This window comes from Lepisosteus platostomus, chromosome 5 (assembly GCF_059453375.1).
Source record: "Lepisosteus platostomus isolate fLepPlt1 chromosome 5, fLepPlt1.hap1, whole genome shotgun sequence".
NCBI lineage: Eukaryota > Metazoa > Chordata > Actinopteri > Semionotiformes > Lepisosteidae > Lepisosteus > Lepisosteus platostomus.
In genome coordinates, this window is record NC_142615.1 from 20,874,253 (window position 1) to 20,890,784 (window position 16,532).

Genomic DNA, 16,532 nt, shown 5'->3' on the forward strand with positions numbered 1-16,532 from the left:
TGTAGAGCAGCTCTGCTTATAGTGCCCTTGAAGTCATTTTATTTTTACAGGAAGACGCATTCCCTAACAATCTCTCCTGTTTTAGAAATGCTTCATAAGGCGTGTTTGATTCAACGGACAAACAGTATACTAATTGTACAATGCAGATCTATGCAGCATTCGTACTGGATTTGACTGGGATTCTGAAATACTTCTTGAAAAGGTATTCAGATTTGAGAACCTATAATAAAAACACAGACCTGAAACTCCCTAGCTTCCAATCCTTTACTCTTCCTTTACTCTCGTAGTTTTCAAAACGACCTCCGTTGTCGGGCGCAGTTAAAGTGGAACTGGCCTGACTGCACAGGAAAGTACGGAATGCTAAAATGTTTCTACGGCTCAAAATGTCCCTTTAGACCCTCGTCATGTCTCTGTGAGGAACGGGTAGGTAGAGAGGTTTAATAGATGCTCATGATGTTTCACACGGGGTGTTACCTGTTGTAGTGTTTCAAAAGATGTGTTAGCGGACCACAGATTATCTTGAAAAGATTTGGGTTTGCACTGGCTGGGATTAAAAAACTGACTCAATTATTTGGAAGGCGCCTGTACCACCAACGCACTCCCGAGAAGCACCTGCAAATTATCACAATCCTCTCTCTCACCTACAAAGTTATGGAGACACAGACATCCAATGAAAGCTCAAGGCTCCACTCAAGGCTTTATTCACTCAAGGCTCCACTCTTTTGTTGTGATGTCATTTTAATAAATATTAGCTTTGACAAGGTGTCATTTTTGCCTCTTAAAGTTAAAGTCTGCTCCTTTCTTCCTGGTATAGAAAGAACTAAAAGTAAATTATTCAGCTCTACCGCCTGTGTGCATTGACAAGACATCTCAAAAGGACATATTAAATAAGAACACGATCCTTCCTGTTACCATTCCTGTGGTTGGGGCGTTGTTTCACCCTTTTACGTTAAATCATCAGTACTGCTGTTTTTCTATGCATAGTTTAATCAAGAGCACTTAAAAGATGCAAATAGCTTTCAAATAAAATAGAATTGAAGGACAGTCGAGTAAGGAGGTAGAAAAAAAAAGCACTCCCCCGTCTGGGAATCAACCACCGTCGCCCATGTAACTGGATGCAAAAATAACAGATTAATTTGTGCCCAGCCTCTTGAAGCTTCGATGCGATTATTTTTCCTTCCTTATTTTTTCATTCCTATGAATTTACTCTGTAGTAGAAGAAACGCGAAAGTGGGAAACTGCAGGCATTCTTCGTGAGTGGTGTGATCAGTGAGCATTTGCACATCTCTAAGTCTGTTCCACAAACTTTTTCATCGGGGATGTAGCTCAGTGGTAGAGCGCATGCTTTGCATGTATGAGGTCCCGGGTTCAATCCCTGGCATCTCCAGGTGCTTTATATTACAGTACTCACATCGCAATCTTCTGTTGAGTGAGAACTCTTTGCTCGTGTTCAGAGAGAGCCAGGTTTACACAATTAAATGCAGGCACACTCGACGTGCTGCAGAGTTGCGCTGCTGTTTTAAATGTACCTCATTTAGTTCTGTTAAATCCTAAATTATCTGAACTAATTTAGTTAAGGAAAATGCAAAAGAGCATGACAAGTATTGATCGTATAAAATATCCATGGCACAACTCGAGAAAGTACTGAAGGACTACACATCGACTTTTGATGATTACAAGAGATTCAAGAAACACAACCGTCCGCACCTGGGTTTGGATCCTGAACGCTAGAGTTAAAAGAACATAAGCGACGTTTATGACCTATAAACTTTCTAAATTGTCTTATAGTTTATGAAATAAAACAATTTCTTAATAATTACTTACTGATGATAGACGATTTATTAAATTTTAACAAAATCACAATTACAAACTTTTTCGGTTAAACTGTTATTCACATACTCTAACGTAAATAAACGTTAGTGTCTTCCGGTGTGTGAGCCAATTTCTCCCAAAAATATTCGTTAGTCTGTCGGGAGGCTGTGCAGGGTGTGAAGAAATAGAATTTCTAAAAGACAGGCTCCCTAAGCTTAACATCAAGGCAGGAAAAATGCTGTTTTCTCTACAGAAATGCTCTTTACATTTCAGCACTGTTGCAACTCCCTTTATAAAGGGTGTGCACACGTATACAACCAAGGCATTGAAATATTTTTTTTAATTATTGTTCCAAAAAATGTTCCATTTGTTTTCTTTTTAATGTTGTTGATTAAAAGATTTTATTGAATGAGAAAAAAATCTGAATGTGAAAAAAGGTCCAAATGCTATTGAAAAAAATCAGTAATGTGAGGAAAGATGGATTGTGGGAGCCCCTTAACTACCCATGTCATGCTATATTTCTCACTCATTCTACTGGGAGTGGTGCCGTCGCTTCATGATAAAGTCCGTCAGTGGTCATTCCAGACGGGTCAGGTATGACTGCTCTTCGGCACAAGAGACACGTGACTTGCGAGGATCCCGACAGTGTTAGCTGTCTTTCAGAGCCCGGATAGCTCAGTCGGTAGAGCATCAGACTTTTAATCTGAGGGCCCAGGGTTCAAGTCCCTGTTCGGGCGGATGTGCTGTTCTTAAATCTATTGTGAATGTCATTCTAAATAGTCTTTTATCTTTCACTGTTCTAGCTGTACTGTGGTTATTTTAAATGTCCATTACTTGTATTTACAGTAGTGTATTTAGTGTTTCATTTCACAAACCGAAAATGTTCAAGTAGATCTTGTCACTCTACTCCACGTAATCATCTAAATTAAATCACAGTAGAGTACAGAACACGCAGTGAGGAGCTCACACAGTGAGTACTCTTGAATACGACAAGAGGAAAGGCACACTGCAACTCTGCAGAGTTTACAGTGACAGCAGAGGTTGGAAGCGACGTAGTTTTTTAATACTCGCTCGCTGAAGATCTCTCAAGAAACCTCGGTGGAGATTTAACGGGTGTCTAATAATCACGTTCAAAAAGATGACGATAAGTTTTTTTTTTAACTAGGTAGCCTTAATGGCAACACGGTGTGAGTAGATCTTAAAGCAGCTGCAGAGTACCCGTAATGGCAACACAGTGCTTTGAGTTCGGCTTTTCTTATTTCTTCTGCAGAACCAGTGGAATCGGAATATACTGATCCGCATAAGAAGCGCTGTCGGTTTCTGATCATTTTTATTGAGCGCTGCTCTTAGTACCACAGGCAAGATGGCTGGTGGTCTAAGGCGTTGCGTTCAGGTCGCAGTTAACCCTGGAGACGTTTGTTAAAATCTCACTTCTAATAAAGAGGTCTTTCTCGTTAGAGTAGAAACAATAGAAGCCTTAAGCGGGGAAAAAATCACAACATCTTGCATTTCACGTGTTTAATGTTAACTGTCTCAGTGGTTGCCTCGGTGATTGATGGCTCTTCTCCCTCGCAGGGTGACGGCAAACGTCTTCAGAGAGGGAGTCTCCCACGCACGGCTTTTCTTTATCAAGAGCTGAGACAACAGAAACAGACTTCCAACTGACATGAATTACTTCTTGAGCGTTTATGACTGTCTTTAAAAGCTGAGAGCAGGTGAAAAAGTCTTTGGAAATGAGGCAATGACTGCTGACAGTAAACAGAGCTGACGCTCAGCTACAGACAAGCGCTCCTCGTTAGCATAGTGCTGAGTACCCCCGCTTGTTGCGCGGGAGACTGGGGTACGTTTCTCTGACAGGGCGCTGGTTTAATTTTTTAACAACCCGACTTCACTTAAAAAAGTATGTACTGTGTACTACGTTTCGGACTAGATAGTGCAGTAGAATATGGAGATCATCTCCAGCTTTGAGCTCAACTGCAACAAGAAGTCATGCTAAATGTAGTATAGTGAGTAGACATCGCCAGACAACAGAACGAGAGAGTAGAAGGCAGGAATATATGGTGTAAGGGCGTGATCTGTGTAGTTAATAAAATAGTTAAAATAATATAAAAACGTCTCTTTATTAAGATACACAACATTGAAGGCGACGAGAGATGAGTGCTTGACGGACTCAAAGCGAGTGCAGTGCAGATTTTAGTTCTCTTGCTGTTAGAAACGAACTTCTGAATTTTCGGACTTTTCGTTTAGCTTGCGCCATGGAAGATATGGTAGCCGCGCCGAGAAGCTTTGCTTATGCCCAGCTTTTTCCACCGCTTCTACTGAACCTCGGAGCCCCGGATTTGTATACGGAATACAAGATATGGATGGAGTCGTACAGATTTTTTTTTTAAATAGCCAGTGGATCTACAGAAGCTCAGGATGCCGTGAGACGTGCTACATTACTGCACTGTATCAGGGCTCCCGTGCAGCGGATTTTCGCCAACCTCCCTGGAGAAAAAGACTGTAGCTGCCTTAGACGCTTCCTTTACACCGCGGAGAAATGTGGTTTTGGAACGGCATAAATTTAGGCAGAGAACTTAGTCTCAGGACGAATCTGTTGATGCTTTTGTGACTGCACTAAGAGAACTGGCTAAATCTTGTGACTTTGGAGTATTGGAAACTGACATGTTAAGAGATCAACTTGTGGAAAAATGTGCAGATAAGAGACTATAAATTGCTGCAGGAGGAAGGGCTGACTATAGAAAGAGCTCTTACAGTCGCTAGAATTCATGAAGCAGCTCAAGCAGAATCAAGAATGCTTTCTGACCACAGTGACAAAGTGACGCTGAACGGGGCGCTCGCTCAAACTTTACAAACAAAAGCCGAGCAGCAGGATGCAGTCATGCTAGAGAAATAGAAGAACAGGGGACGGCTGACATTACATGTTACAGGTGCGGACTAACAATGCACAAAGCAGATGAATGCGGAGCGTGAACAGCAAAATGTCTACACTGCAAGAAAACAGGACATTGTGCACGTCTGCAGAACATCACGTCCGAGTTTAAGGACAAGTATCCCTTTTATTGTTGTTGCTGCCTCCGGTTTACATTTGGCGATGTAAACCAGATTCAGAAAAAAATAATTTGAACAACCTTATTCCCATGCTTACTTGAAGGGCGCGGTGGCCAAGTGGTAAGGCGTCGGTCTCGTAAACCGAAGAGCGTGGGTTCAAACCCCACCCGTGCCAGTTTCATTTGTCACCGCTTTCCTTTAGTTTCAAAGTCTTAAAAAAACTCGCAATGTAGGGATCTCAATAGTAAGAGAACATAACTGTCGCCAGTGATTAGTATTCTTGCATATCCTGCCTTGTTTTCTAGTCGACAAAGCTTGTTTCTCTTCACACCCATCTTCCGAATGATCGCCTCAGCATTGGGAAGGAACGTGCGCTTGGTACAGCCCCCGACTCCATGGTCTGATCACAAACACATCGGGTGAGCTGTCAGTCCAGGTTGGAAGTAACGTTCGAAAGCACTAAAAATCTGACTTAGGAACGAGAAGACCGTGCTTTTTCATACGAGTAAACGATAAAATAATATACTGCCTGCAAGACTATGTCAAGTTCAAGTTCAAGTTTATTGTCATTATACTCATACACAGGTATATGGTATAACGAAATGCTATTTAGCTAGCTCTCGGACATAAGTAGTACAAAGAAAAAAACACAACAACAATACAATTGTATAACAAAAGAAAGACAGAGACAACAGCCGATGTGCAAAAAACAACAACAGGCAGTGTGCAAAACAACAAAAAGGTAACAGGTTATGTGCAAAAACATGCATCAAAAGAATGAAATAAAGGGATAGAAATGATGGGGAGTGAGCTTTTGACATGTATGGTAGAGGTAGATTTTCAATGTGTGTTTGGGTTTTTGGTGAGAAAGAAGGCACTGTGAGGTTCAGATCATAGGTGAGAGGTGAGGTGAGAGTGAGAGAGGCTGGGAGTTTAATAGTTTGATAGTGCGGGGATAAAAACTGTTTCTGAGTCTGGTAGTCCGGACCCGAATGCTCCGGTACCGTTTTCCATGTCATGCTAAACGCCACAAATTGTTCGTCCAGTTGTATCAATCGTCCTAAATTTACGGAAAATCGGATGTGACTGATACAATCCGCACCCATTTCTTCAGGATAGTTGAGCGGTTTAAAACAGCAAATTTACAGATTTGTGTCTTTTAAGCTTTGTGTTTCGCTCTCTAAATAGAGGCACGGGTTCAAATCCCACTCCCGACAATCAGGCGTTTTACCCTGTCTTTTTTACCTGCCTTTACACTGTTTCAGTCTTGTTGTGCTCGCTGACAATCACAGTACGAGGAAAACGGAGAAACTGCTTAGCAAAAACATAACGGACAGAAAAAAGCTTCGTAAACACGTGAATGTGATTAGCAGCAGTAAGGTATGTATTCAAATGTTTAAGGCTGATTTATAACAGCAGCAGAAGAAAGGTGCAGCCTTTGTGAGAATTCGCGGGTTTTTATGCTGCTTGGACTTCTTTCAAGCCTATGAAGTGACCCCCGTTTTATTTTCATTTTCAAACTTCAGAGCCGAAGAACAAAGAGGTTTCATGAGTGACAGCATTCCGTTCCAAATACCGTTTCCACGATGTATTCAGCGACGGGAATGAAATATTTTAGTGCTGGCTCAAATGCGAGGAATTTCAGAAAAACCTGGAAAAGCAACGCTTGCAGTAAATGACAAATGTAATGCGTGTAGTCAGCATGAACAGAACAACGCAATGCTCTGTAAAAACGATCTGAAGCCGCAATTACTCTTTTATCTCGGGCAGTTCATTCCGATACGTTTCCGCAGAATAAATAAAATGCCGAGCTCCAAACATGTTGTTGCCATTATTGTTACTCCTGCTACTGTAGTTTAAAGCTTTAATCAGTGGGTATGTAATGTTGTAAAAGGGCTGGACTACTTTGTTCAGTCCAAATTCCACTATGTGAATTTATGCTTTTTTAATATAAGCATTAACAATACAATGCGTGCTCAAAAACCCTTACTTATTAGCTTAAGAAACGGCAGTGTTTTGACAAAGTGTGGTATTCGAACAGAAAATGCTGAAGTGTTTAATACTTGCTTGTGAGCAGATCTCCCTCGATTTAGACAAACTCTTGTTCGGCTGATGATTTCAGATCAAAATCTGAATCAAGTGGAAAGAAAGCTGAATTACGCTGGGTACTGGGTATCACTGTTACGCCATCAGGTCATGCTAGGAGGATTGGGGGGATGAAATTGACACAGAGGGACCCAATGTGGGGGCTGAACCCATAGTTCTGAGATTAAGAGATTCTTGCTCTATGGACTGCGCCTATATAACTCTTGTGCTACAGCGGTAATGTTTCTGGGTGTGGATGAACATGACATTATAGACTGACAGCAGGAACACGTGGCCCACAGGCAGTGACAGTTTCGCTATATTTGGCTGCAGTATATTGTGTTGAGAGCAGCATTAACTTTCCTGCAGAGATGGGAGTGCCTTTAATACAGCTCTTTCAATCGGACAGAGTAACAGGAACTGACCTAAAGTTTCGGCTGTGGATCCATCTCCACATGGGGGACAGTAAAATAGCGATGAAGTAATGTTTCTGGGTGTGGATGAACATGACATAATAGACTGCCAGCAGGAACACGTGGCCCACAGGCAGTGACAGTATCGCTATATTTGGCTGCAGTATATTGTGTTGAGAGCAGCAATAACTTTCCTGCAGAGATGGGAGTGCCTTTAATACAGCTCTTTCAATCGGACAGAGTAACAGGAACTGACCTAAAGTTTCAGCTGTGGATCTATCTCCACATGGGGGAAAGAGACAGTAAAATTGCGATGAAGAAACATAAAGATTTGTGCTCGCTGCAAAGTAGGAAAGAGGTGGTCAGACACATGAAACAGCTTGGTGATAATTTGCAGTGACAATTTTATGTTATTTAGTACACAGATTTCTCTTCATGTTCCTTAAGATGTGTAATTTGTATGTTGGTTGTATGAGAACAGTTTCTCCTAAAGTCCTGTCAATTGACAGTGGAGAGCTAACTGGTGCACATCTTCAAGAAGACTCTCTTTAAGGCGGTTACAAGTTTCTCGAACAAATCTGTGTCATATTTTTAAAATAGTTTAGCTAATGAGCAACGAGAGTACAAATAAATTCTCCCACCCTCCATTTGAAGATAAAACTCCATGTGCGAGTCAAAGTTTCCTTGAAGCTACTGATGTTCGTCATTATTGGACATTCCCGATGATATTGACTAAGAAGCTCAATTTTTACGTGTTGTAGTTCAACATGTGCAAAACATTCGTATCCCCTGCAAATATCGGCAAGGTCAGTGATATTCTCAACAATTTGTGCCATTGCAATTCGTGCGATTGGTGCCATACTTTTTCGAAATGTATACTGACATGCCAGGATCAGAGGGTCATATTTAAAAAACTGGTGCATTAAAATTTCTTGTACTTCAGGATTTTGATAGTCTGTTACATTGTCTTTCACACGGCGGTGTCAGAACTGTGAGACATTTTCATAATCGGGGGGAAGGCCGTAGCAATAAGCAGAAAGTGCAGTTACCTTTTCCCAGTGTAAGTCCGTGTTGTGGTGAGTTTTTAAAATTGGTTTGCGATTTTCTGAAATATATTCCATACAAAAATATAATTTGGACAGTCGCTATTTATTTGGATATTCCTTTTCAGTGAAGATGTCTACAGTATTCCAGCCGGATTAGTACTGATCGAAGAGAGCCATCTACAGGCGAAAGGCGACATAACATCACAGCAGCACCATTTAAGGTGGAACGAAAAACACGCATAAGCTGGTGAATAAGAAGCTACTGTAACTTCAGCCTCGTAGCAGACCCTTGGAGGCACGCTCAAAATAATCATCTTTCCAAGTACTTAAGAGTCATATTTAGATCGCTTTACTGCAATTTTATGTGATTGATGGGAGATGTGAAGCCATCGAGCCTGTACTGCACTTTCACATTGAAACTGAAGCCATTTCTCATGCTTTCTCTCAGTTTCGGGGCTGCAATTGAGTGTAAAGGAGGCGACTTGAAATTGAAACGTGTAATCACCTTACAGAGGGTCTTCACGACGGGGTGCGTCAGCTAGTTCTCCATTATTGTCAGTTTACTGGACTTCTGAAGAAACCTATCTACAGCGAAGATACAAACTGCACAGTTTAAGGCACATGAAGAGAAATCTGTCTGCTGATTGACTCAAAAAATGTCGATACAAATAATCTGCCAGGCTGATTTACTTGTCTGACCACCTCCCTCAGTTCCCCTTTGCTGTTAGCACAATTCTTTCAGTTTCTTTTCTTGTATTTTCCTTGCTATTTTAGTGTTCCCCATGTATAGATGGATCCACAACCGAAACCGTTTTCACCCTGTGTTTCTGCAGCGTCAGTCTGTATGAGGAGCACGACTTGCACAGCTCCAGTGGCGCAATCGGTCAGCGCGCGGTACTTATACAGCAGTGCACAGCGGAGTCATGCCGAGGTTGTGAGTTCAAGCCTCACCTGGAGCAGTGTCTTTAGCTACTGAGAGCAACTTTCGAGTTTAGATACTGTTAGGTATTTGATGGAGATAAATTAACATCAAACGAACAAGTAAAGATTTATTTCGAGTCACAATCAAAGAAGGCTCCACAGCTGAAACGTTGTGTTTACTTCTATTTTCAGCATGGAATAAACCTATACTTTTCCATTTGCAGCCCACGCATGCTGTGATGCAGCTCCCTACTTAAATTTCTATCAGCTGTGTACCTCCAGTTGACCTGTACATAAATATATGAGAGAGGTCTACTGAGACAAGAGGAGCACTGAAGACTTGATAAAGCTCTCGCATTAGATTCTGTGTTTATGTTGTTCCCCAGATTTGTTTTTAATGTTCTTTTTCTTTTGAAGTTGTTGCGTTTGGTTTTTTTTCTGATTGGTAGCTACAACGGGTCAGTTGCAACAAACTGGCTGCTGAAATTTGTCAGCAGCTCTGTAGCAAACCTGTTCTCAATTGCAACAAACCTAAAATAACAGCTGCTCCCCATTAGATGTTACTAAAGTAGGAGACTAAGCAGACGAAGTGGAACAATAGATTACATTGGAACTGTCCTGAATGTAGTGGAAATAATATCGTCATTAAGTAATGAACAATTGCTTTCCAGACACTACAATTATTCACAAGGAATTTTATCAATACTTATTTTATTAATAAAAGTGTAATATCTTAATAATCAACTTTAATGTTATCTTTATTAGTAGCTGTATTACAGGTAATGCATGCACAGACTTTATTATACTATAATGAATTTTCAGATATCCCGGGGAGAGAACTGAAATGAAGGAAATACATATTTAAAAGGGGTGTAAGTCTTAAATGTGTTCTGTCACATAGGGGTGTTAATTGAATAGATTTGTTGTAATATTATTTGACTCTACACTTGTGTTTCTCAGGAGACAGCATTAATATTGGGGATTTGCGGATACAGATAATAAGTTGTACTATACAGGCAAATGTATGGTTACCTTAATGAAAAAAAACTCTTATCATTACCCTTTTCAACATTATTATTTAAGACAGTCTTTCAGAACAGTATTCTCGTATTAGTGGCTATAGTCTAATCATAATGGTGGTGAAACAGGCGAAATGTGCGGAAAGAATTGGAGATGGAACAGGAGACTCATCCAGTCGATAGAAAGCTTGGGTAGGACTGCACTAACACCGTGCCAGTGCTTAGTAGCGTCATTTAAAAATAATACGTGGTTTAACAATATCAACTGCTCTTCTGTGAGCTCAGCTCCACTACTAGTAATACATTGCCCAAATTTTCAAATTAGATACATGTGTTTTCTACGTGTATGTAATAGGTACTTTTTTGTTTTAACTGATTTAAAATATAATCTTTATAAAACAGACAAAGGGTTTATGTGTCGCGCTGAAATTCACACACAAGTAAGGAAAGATATCGCGCTTAGGAAGAAATCCAGAGTGGAGACGCCGGCGATTGAAAACAACCACATACAGCCTGTATGTGCTCTACCACTGAACAAACTTCCGACAACTACTGTATCTTTATCTGCAGCACTTTCTTTTAGGAAGAGTGAGGAGTCTACAAGCCTAGAAAATAAGACAACTAAGTGAACGACAAATTTTCACTTTTTGATTAAAGAACATAAAAAACACCTTTCTTCCAGCCAAATTCAAACCAGAGAACAAAGAGTTCCCAGCTGTTTCCACTATATTCCTCCGCTCATACAACTGAGTTATCGAAAACACAGGAAGCCCACCTTTTGTCTTACATAAAGCACAATGTAGTGCAGCGGTCCTATTTATTTAAAACCCAGTTCGAAATCAAATGTCATTCCCATAGTCCTGTTTAGTTTGAATTTAAGCAGTTGTAGCAGCAATGCTTGGTAATAAGACAGAATTAAGCATTGCTGTGCTTTCCTTAATGAGGCCCCATCTCACTCTCCATCTCTGTGGTTCAGCCACAGAGAAAGTATTCATGCAGGCTGATTTAAGATGTTTTCTTTTGATAAGGGACAGCTCCCAAACGGGGATGCACTTAGATAAGCCTGGCTATCATGATCAATGGTCATCCATTGGCGCCTATCTGTCTAGGGAGTGCCAAATGGACATCTGGACTGCATTCCTAAGTGTCAGGAGTATGTGACTCGTATCTCACCTTGATCAACCAATTAGAGACTGGCAGGGTGTGGTAACACCATGTGGGTCTCCAATGCCTGCCAAACTCTCAACCAATCAGAACACATCTGTGTCTTGGTCAAAAAGGGAGCGCAAGCTCAGATCAGGGCTCTCCTTGGCCATTTTCGCGCATCCTCAGAGACAATCACGTGACAAAGGCTGTTGTCTGCAAAGGGACTTGGACTTTGTTCTAAGCGCGGGGCCGAGGATCCCGTACGTACTCAGAATTCTACCAACGTGAACGCTCCGCTTGATCAACGGCAGCCCACAGTTGGACCCTCGTCGACAACCTGAATAGCTTATTCAGATGCAGCGCTGGACCGGGAACGAACCAGCTTCTTCCTGGGCAAAAGAGTGACTTGTGAGGACTAGCCGTCACACTGCATAGAGTGCATAGTGCATAGAGACTTTCTACTAGCCAGCCGGACTGCTGGTAGATCCCCTCGGAGCAACGACTGCCCTGCGCGCCGCAGTCAGATTCCTCCGCCCGTCCTACTCCGAGCTGCACCTCGACTGGTTGGCCAGTAGCTAGAGGACGCCGGGACAACGCCCATTGGACAACCGCTGGGACCGAGGCTGCAACAGAGCCTGTCAGCTGGTTTGGTGTTCGTGCCGGGAAATTCCAAATCCATACAAAGTGGATAAGTAAACCCCATGTTCTACATTGCGTCTCGAGAATTCAATTGTACCTCAACACAAGTTGTTATCAATTTAATTCATGAGTAATGTATTTACTTCCGAGTTTAGAGTAACAGTGGGTAATAACACTGGTTAGCGATTTGGTAACCGAACGATATATATTGACATATATTCTCTGTTGTGTATCTCTTTGTGTTTGCATCTCTTCGAGATTATATACTTTGTATATTGATAACCCTCACAGTAAGGTCTGCTGCTCGTATCCAGGCAGACTAGTATATGTTTGGTGCACAATTTATAGGAATAAATGTATCTCGTGTATTGAACCCGTGTGTGTGCGTTGTTAGTTGTTCTGACGATTGATTTTCTAAAAACCACAACGAACAACCTCGTGATTACTGCTACAATTAATAATTGTCTCAGTAAACCCATCAAACCTCTACACTTGTATAGTATAATTTATTATCTGTACCCGCAAATCCCCAATATTACTGCTGTCTCCTGAGAAACACAAGTGTAGAGTCAAATCATATGAAATAATACAACAAATCTATTCAATTAACACCCAGATGTGACAGAACACTTTTAAGACTTTAAGACCCCTTTAAATAAGTATTTCCTTAATTTCAGTTCTCTTCCCTCCATGGGATACCTGAAAATTCACTATAGCATAATAAAGGCTGTGCATGCATTACCTGTAATACAGCTACTAATAAAGATAACATTAAAGTTGATTATTAAGAAATCACGCTTTTATTAATAAAATATTTTTTGATAAAAGAAGTCTTAATAGAACCTAGGTAAATCCCTGTAGTAGTCTAACACCTACAAAAAAGAAAAAAAAAACAGAACAACTTCAAAACAAAGAGAAAAAGAACATTAAAAACAAATCTGGGTAACAACAAAAACACAGAAAAGTGAGTGCTTTTTCAAGTCTTCGGTACTCCATCGTGCTCCTCTCGTTTCAGTAGACCTCTCTCATATATTTGTGTATAGGTCTGCTGGAGGTCCATTGCTGATGGTAATTTAAGTAGGGAGCTGTGTCAGCATGTGTGGACTGCATAGGAACAAGTAAAATTTTATTCCATGCTGAAAAGAGAAGCAAACAATGTTTGAGCTTTGGAGCCTTCTTCAGGTCTGACAAGGAACAAACCTTTACTTGTTCCATTCATGTTAATTTAGACCTGATCTCCAGCAAATACTTAACAGAACCTAAACTGGTCAGTTAGTTTAAATAGTTGAAAATATAGGCCACACTGCTCCAGGTGAGGCTTGAACTCAATCTCAGCATGAGTTCGATCGCACCACTGGAGCTGCAGAAGTCTTTTTTTACACAGACTAATGCAATTGCAATTAGTCACGAAACAAACGAGAACTGCAGCTGTACACTTGAGACAGGACGCTACTGTATTAATTTTGTTTAACACTCCAGTCGAACAAGCCGACATGTCACTATTGCTAAATCATTACAAAAGACGCCAACTAATGACCAGTTTTATTTTTAACAGAACTTTACTGAAAGTTAAACTTATAAAACTACCTGAGCAAATAAATACAACAATTATTGTTCCTCTGACCTTCTCAGTATTTCTTTTTTTAAATTAATACATTTATTTATCCACAGTGTGCCTTGTGCTTACTTTTCAGAACTCTCTCTCCTGTGTCAGTAGGAGCTTACATTTCAAGTTAAGTTCTTTAATCAGTTCCAATATCTTCCTTTCAAAGTAGGGAAGAGCAAGCTGGCATGTTGTTTTGCCTGTGGTTATTCTTTATGACTATATCTTCTGACACCTGTGCACAATCCTACAACATTACAAGAGAAGCACTATAACAGGAGTCATAAAAATGCAAGAAGCCACTTTGAACAATCTTTCGGAATTGTAAAACAACTAACGCTTTGCTTGGCTGTCATTTGGTTTGTATACCAGTCCATCAAGAGCCAGCACCATCATCATCAGGTCATGTGCAGTCCTACACAACCTTGTGATTGACTGGGATGAGCTACCTTTTCCATCTCCATGGCATGCAGCACACTCTGGCTGTTTCAACACAGTCATTATTGGACCACAGTGCACTGTCTCTTCTGTCCTGTGGCTATCATAATCACTTTTAAGAAGCCAAGTTTTTTTCTTTAACATGTGCTTGGGTGCCACCCATTTCCTTATTATCCCTGCTTTCCACTGATAACCACAAATACAGAGACCCATCACAATAAAATACTTAGCAAATCTATTCAGTTGACTCCCAAATTTTATAGAACATATTAAAAGCTCCCACTCTATTTATATAACCATTTGCTCTGTTCTGTTCTCTTCACTTCCTAGCATATCTTAAAGCTCACAGCTACTAGTAATGATTGACATTAAACATAAATAGTTAACGACACTTCTGTAAATACACACATTAATAAACTTCATTATTAATAAATATGGTATGAGTGTAAAGCAATTTTAATTAATATTCCAATACATTTCCAAGCAACGGATTATTTCCACTATATTTGGGAGCCTTCTAATGCAATCCTGCGTTACACCGAGTACGGTGCTAAGCCAAATGAAGACAGTTTAAATTAGTCTGCTACTTTAGTTACTCTGGAGTGCTGCAGTTGTTACTTTGTGTTCATTGCAATTGAGAACAGGTTAAGTTCGGCACTGCGGACTAAGCACAGCAGGAAAGTTTGTTGCAATTGGACTTAAGGTGGAGCACAAGTTTAGACGGCATCTGCGTTCTAAGCACGGGTTGAACTCCTGTTAGTATGCTACTTTCAGTTCGATGCAATTGACCCATAGAGTTTGCCCTAATAAGGTCTGAATGAAGCTTAAGCAGAGCCAACCCATTGCCTTTATAACTTCCATTAATCTCCACCTTTCTTCCCTCGCTCACTTTTGATCTTTCTAAGCCAAGCATTTAACTGGAGTTCAGCCCAATGATACTGCTGAGAACCAGAGAAAAAATATATATATATTGTAACGCCCTCGCCTGGTGGTGAGGAGGAAGCGCCCCTAGGCGTGCATAATACCGCTGGGCATGCTGGGAGTTGTAGCCGGGGAGAGTCTGAGGGTCAGCACGGTGACCAGCGGCTGACCCTACCTGTGTAAATAATGTCCTAGTAGTTCTAGTGCCCTGTGTAGTCTTATAAGTGTATAGCGTGTTGTTAAGTAATTACCACCCTAAAGATGTGTACGTGTTCTGTCAGTCTCCTCATGTGCATGTATATGCTGTGTTTGGTTTTGTGGTTGTTAAAGAATAAAGCTATTGCTTGGTTTGTTAATCGCGTCTCCACTGGTCCTTTGTTCTGAGAAAAACCTGTAAATGCTACATTGGTGTCAGAAGCGGGCAGGATGGACAAATCTTGGCAGACATTAGCCGATTCTGTCAAGTGCTGTCTGACTCTAAAAGAGACAGAACCCATCGGCAGCGCACATAGGGAGCCTGAGCAACTCCTGGGTGCGACAGGTGGCCACAGCCCTTACCAGGGCTATCCAGTAGTGGTCCTGCCGGTAGAATTGGGGCGACTGCCTGCTACTCCCGCCCAGTGGATGCCCCAAAGAGAAGATACCCTCCCTGCCGGAGCTGACCAGCGATTCCCACACCGACGGAGGAGTCCAGCAAGGGGAAGAGAAGCCAGCCCGTGCAGCAACCCCCGCGGAACAGCCCCGCACGCTGTTTTGCGACCGCAGCGGGAAGAGGCGACACTGAGCCCGGTTCTGCTGGGCACCCAAACCTCGCACTCCGCGATCAGTGTCGGGAAACGGGAACGGGTCGGCTCAGCGCGGGGACGGCCGCCCTTGAACACCTCAACCCCCTCTCCGGAGAGCGCTGTGAAGACCGGCACCCCTCACACCACTGTGGGGCGAGTCGGCTATAGCCTGTACCTCCAGTGCCGAATCGAATCGAGGAACAACCCTGCCTGGCCCTACTGTGGCTAAAGACTGTGATGGGACAGCTCGCCGCAGTGCGGGGGAAACAGGTGCTTGCCTTTCGTCTAGGTGCAGCGATGGTGCGCCACCCCTGCTACCTCGCACCCATCCAGGAGGACTGCATTCTGGGGCTGGACCTTCTGCAGCGAGTGGGGGCCAGTTTGGACTTGGGCCGGCAGGAGTTGGTGTGGCAGGGGGAGCAACTTCACCTGGTGGAGGGCAGGCCCGGCGAAGGCCGAGGGACGCGGGCTTGCCGGAGCCGGGGGAAAAAGAGTCAGTGGCGGCGGTGGCAGACCGGGCCTGTGAGCCGGGGAGCAAGCGTGCCGGATCCTGCCCCCGAGTCGGCCGGGGGGCCAGACAAGGCGGCGGCGGTTGCGTGAGCGTTGAGGACCTCTACCAAAACGACATCGAGACTGGTGACCCTCTGCCATCC

At 42.3% G+C, this 16,532-nt stretch overlaps 4 non-coding genes across 4 annotated transcripts; all 4 read left to right on the forward strand.

The window, feature by feature from the left end:
- The first annotated feature begins 1,315 nt into the window (after nucleotides 1-1,315).
- trnaa-ugc (transfer RNA alanine (anticodon UGC)) lies at nucleotides 1,316-1,387 on the forward strand. Its single transcript has one exon. It is a non-coding gene; the product is annotated as a tRNA-Ala (tRNA).
- A 1,089-nt stretch (nucleotides 1,388-2,476) lies between these two features.
- Nucleotides 2,477-2,549, forward strand: trnak-uuu (transfer RNA lysine (anticodon UUU)). Its single transcript has one exon. It is a non-coding gene; the product is annotated as a tRNA-Lys (tRNA).
- Nucleotides 2,550-4,966: 2,417 nt separating this feature from the next.
- On the forward strand, nucleotides 4,967-5,038 carry trnat-cgu (transfer RNA threonine (anticodon CGU)). The gene has a single exon. It is a non-coding gene; the product is annotated as a tRNA-Thr (tRNA).
- Nucleotides 5,039-9,272: 4,234 nt separating this feature from the next.
- On the forward strand, nucleotides 9,273-9,366 carry trnai-uau (transfer RNA isoleucine (anticodon UAU)). The gene is made up of 2 exons: nucleotides 9,273-9,310; nucleotides 9,331-9,366. It is a non-coding gene; the product is annotated as a tRNA-Ile (tRNA).
- Nucleotides 9,367-16,532: the final 7,166 nt, after the last annotated feature.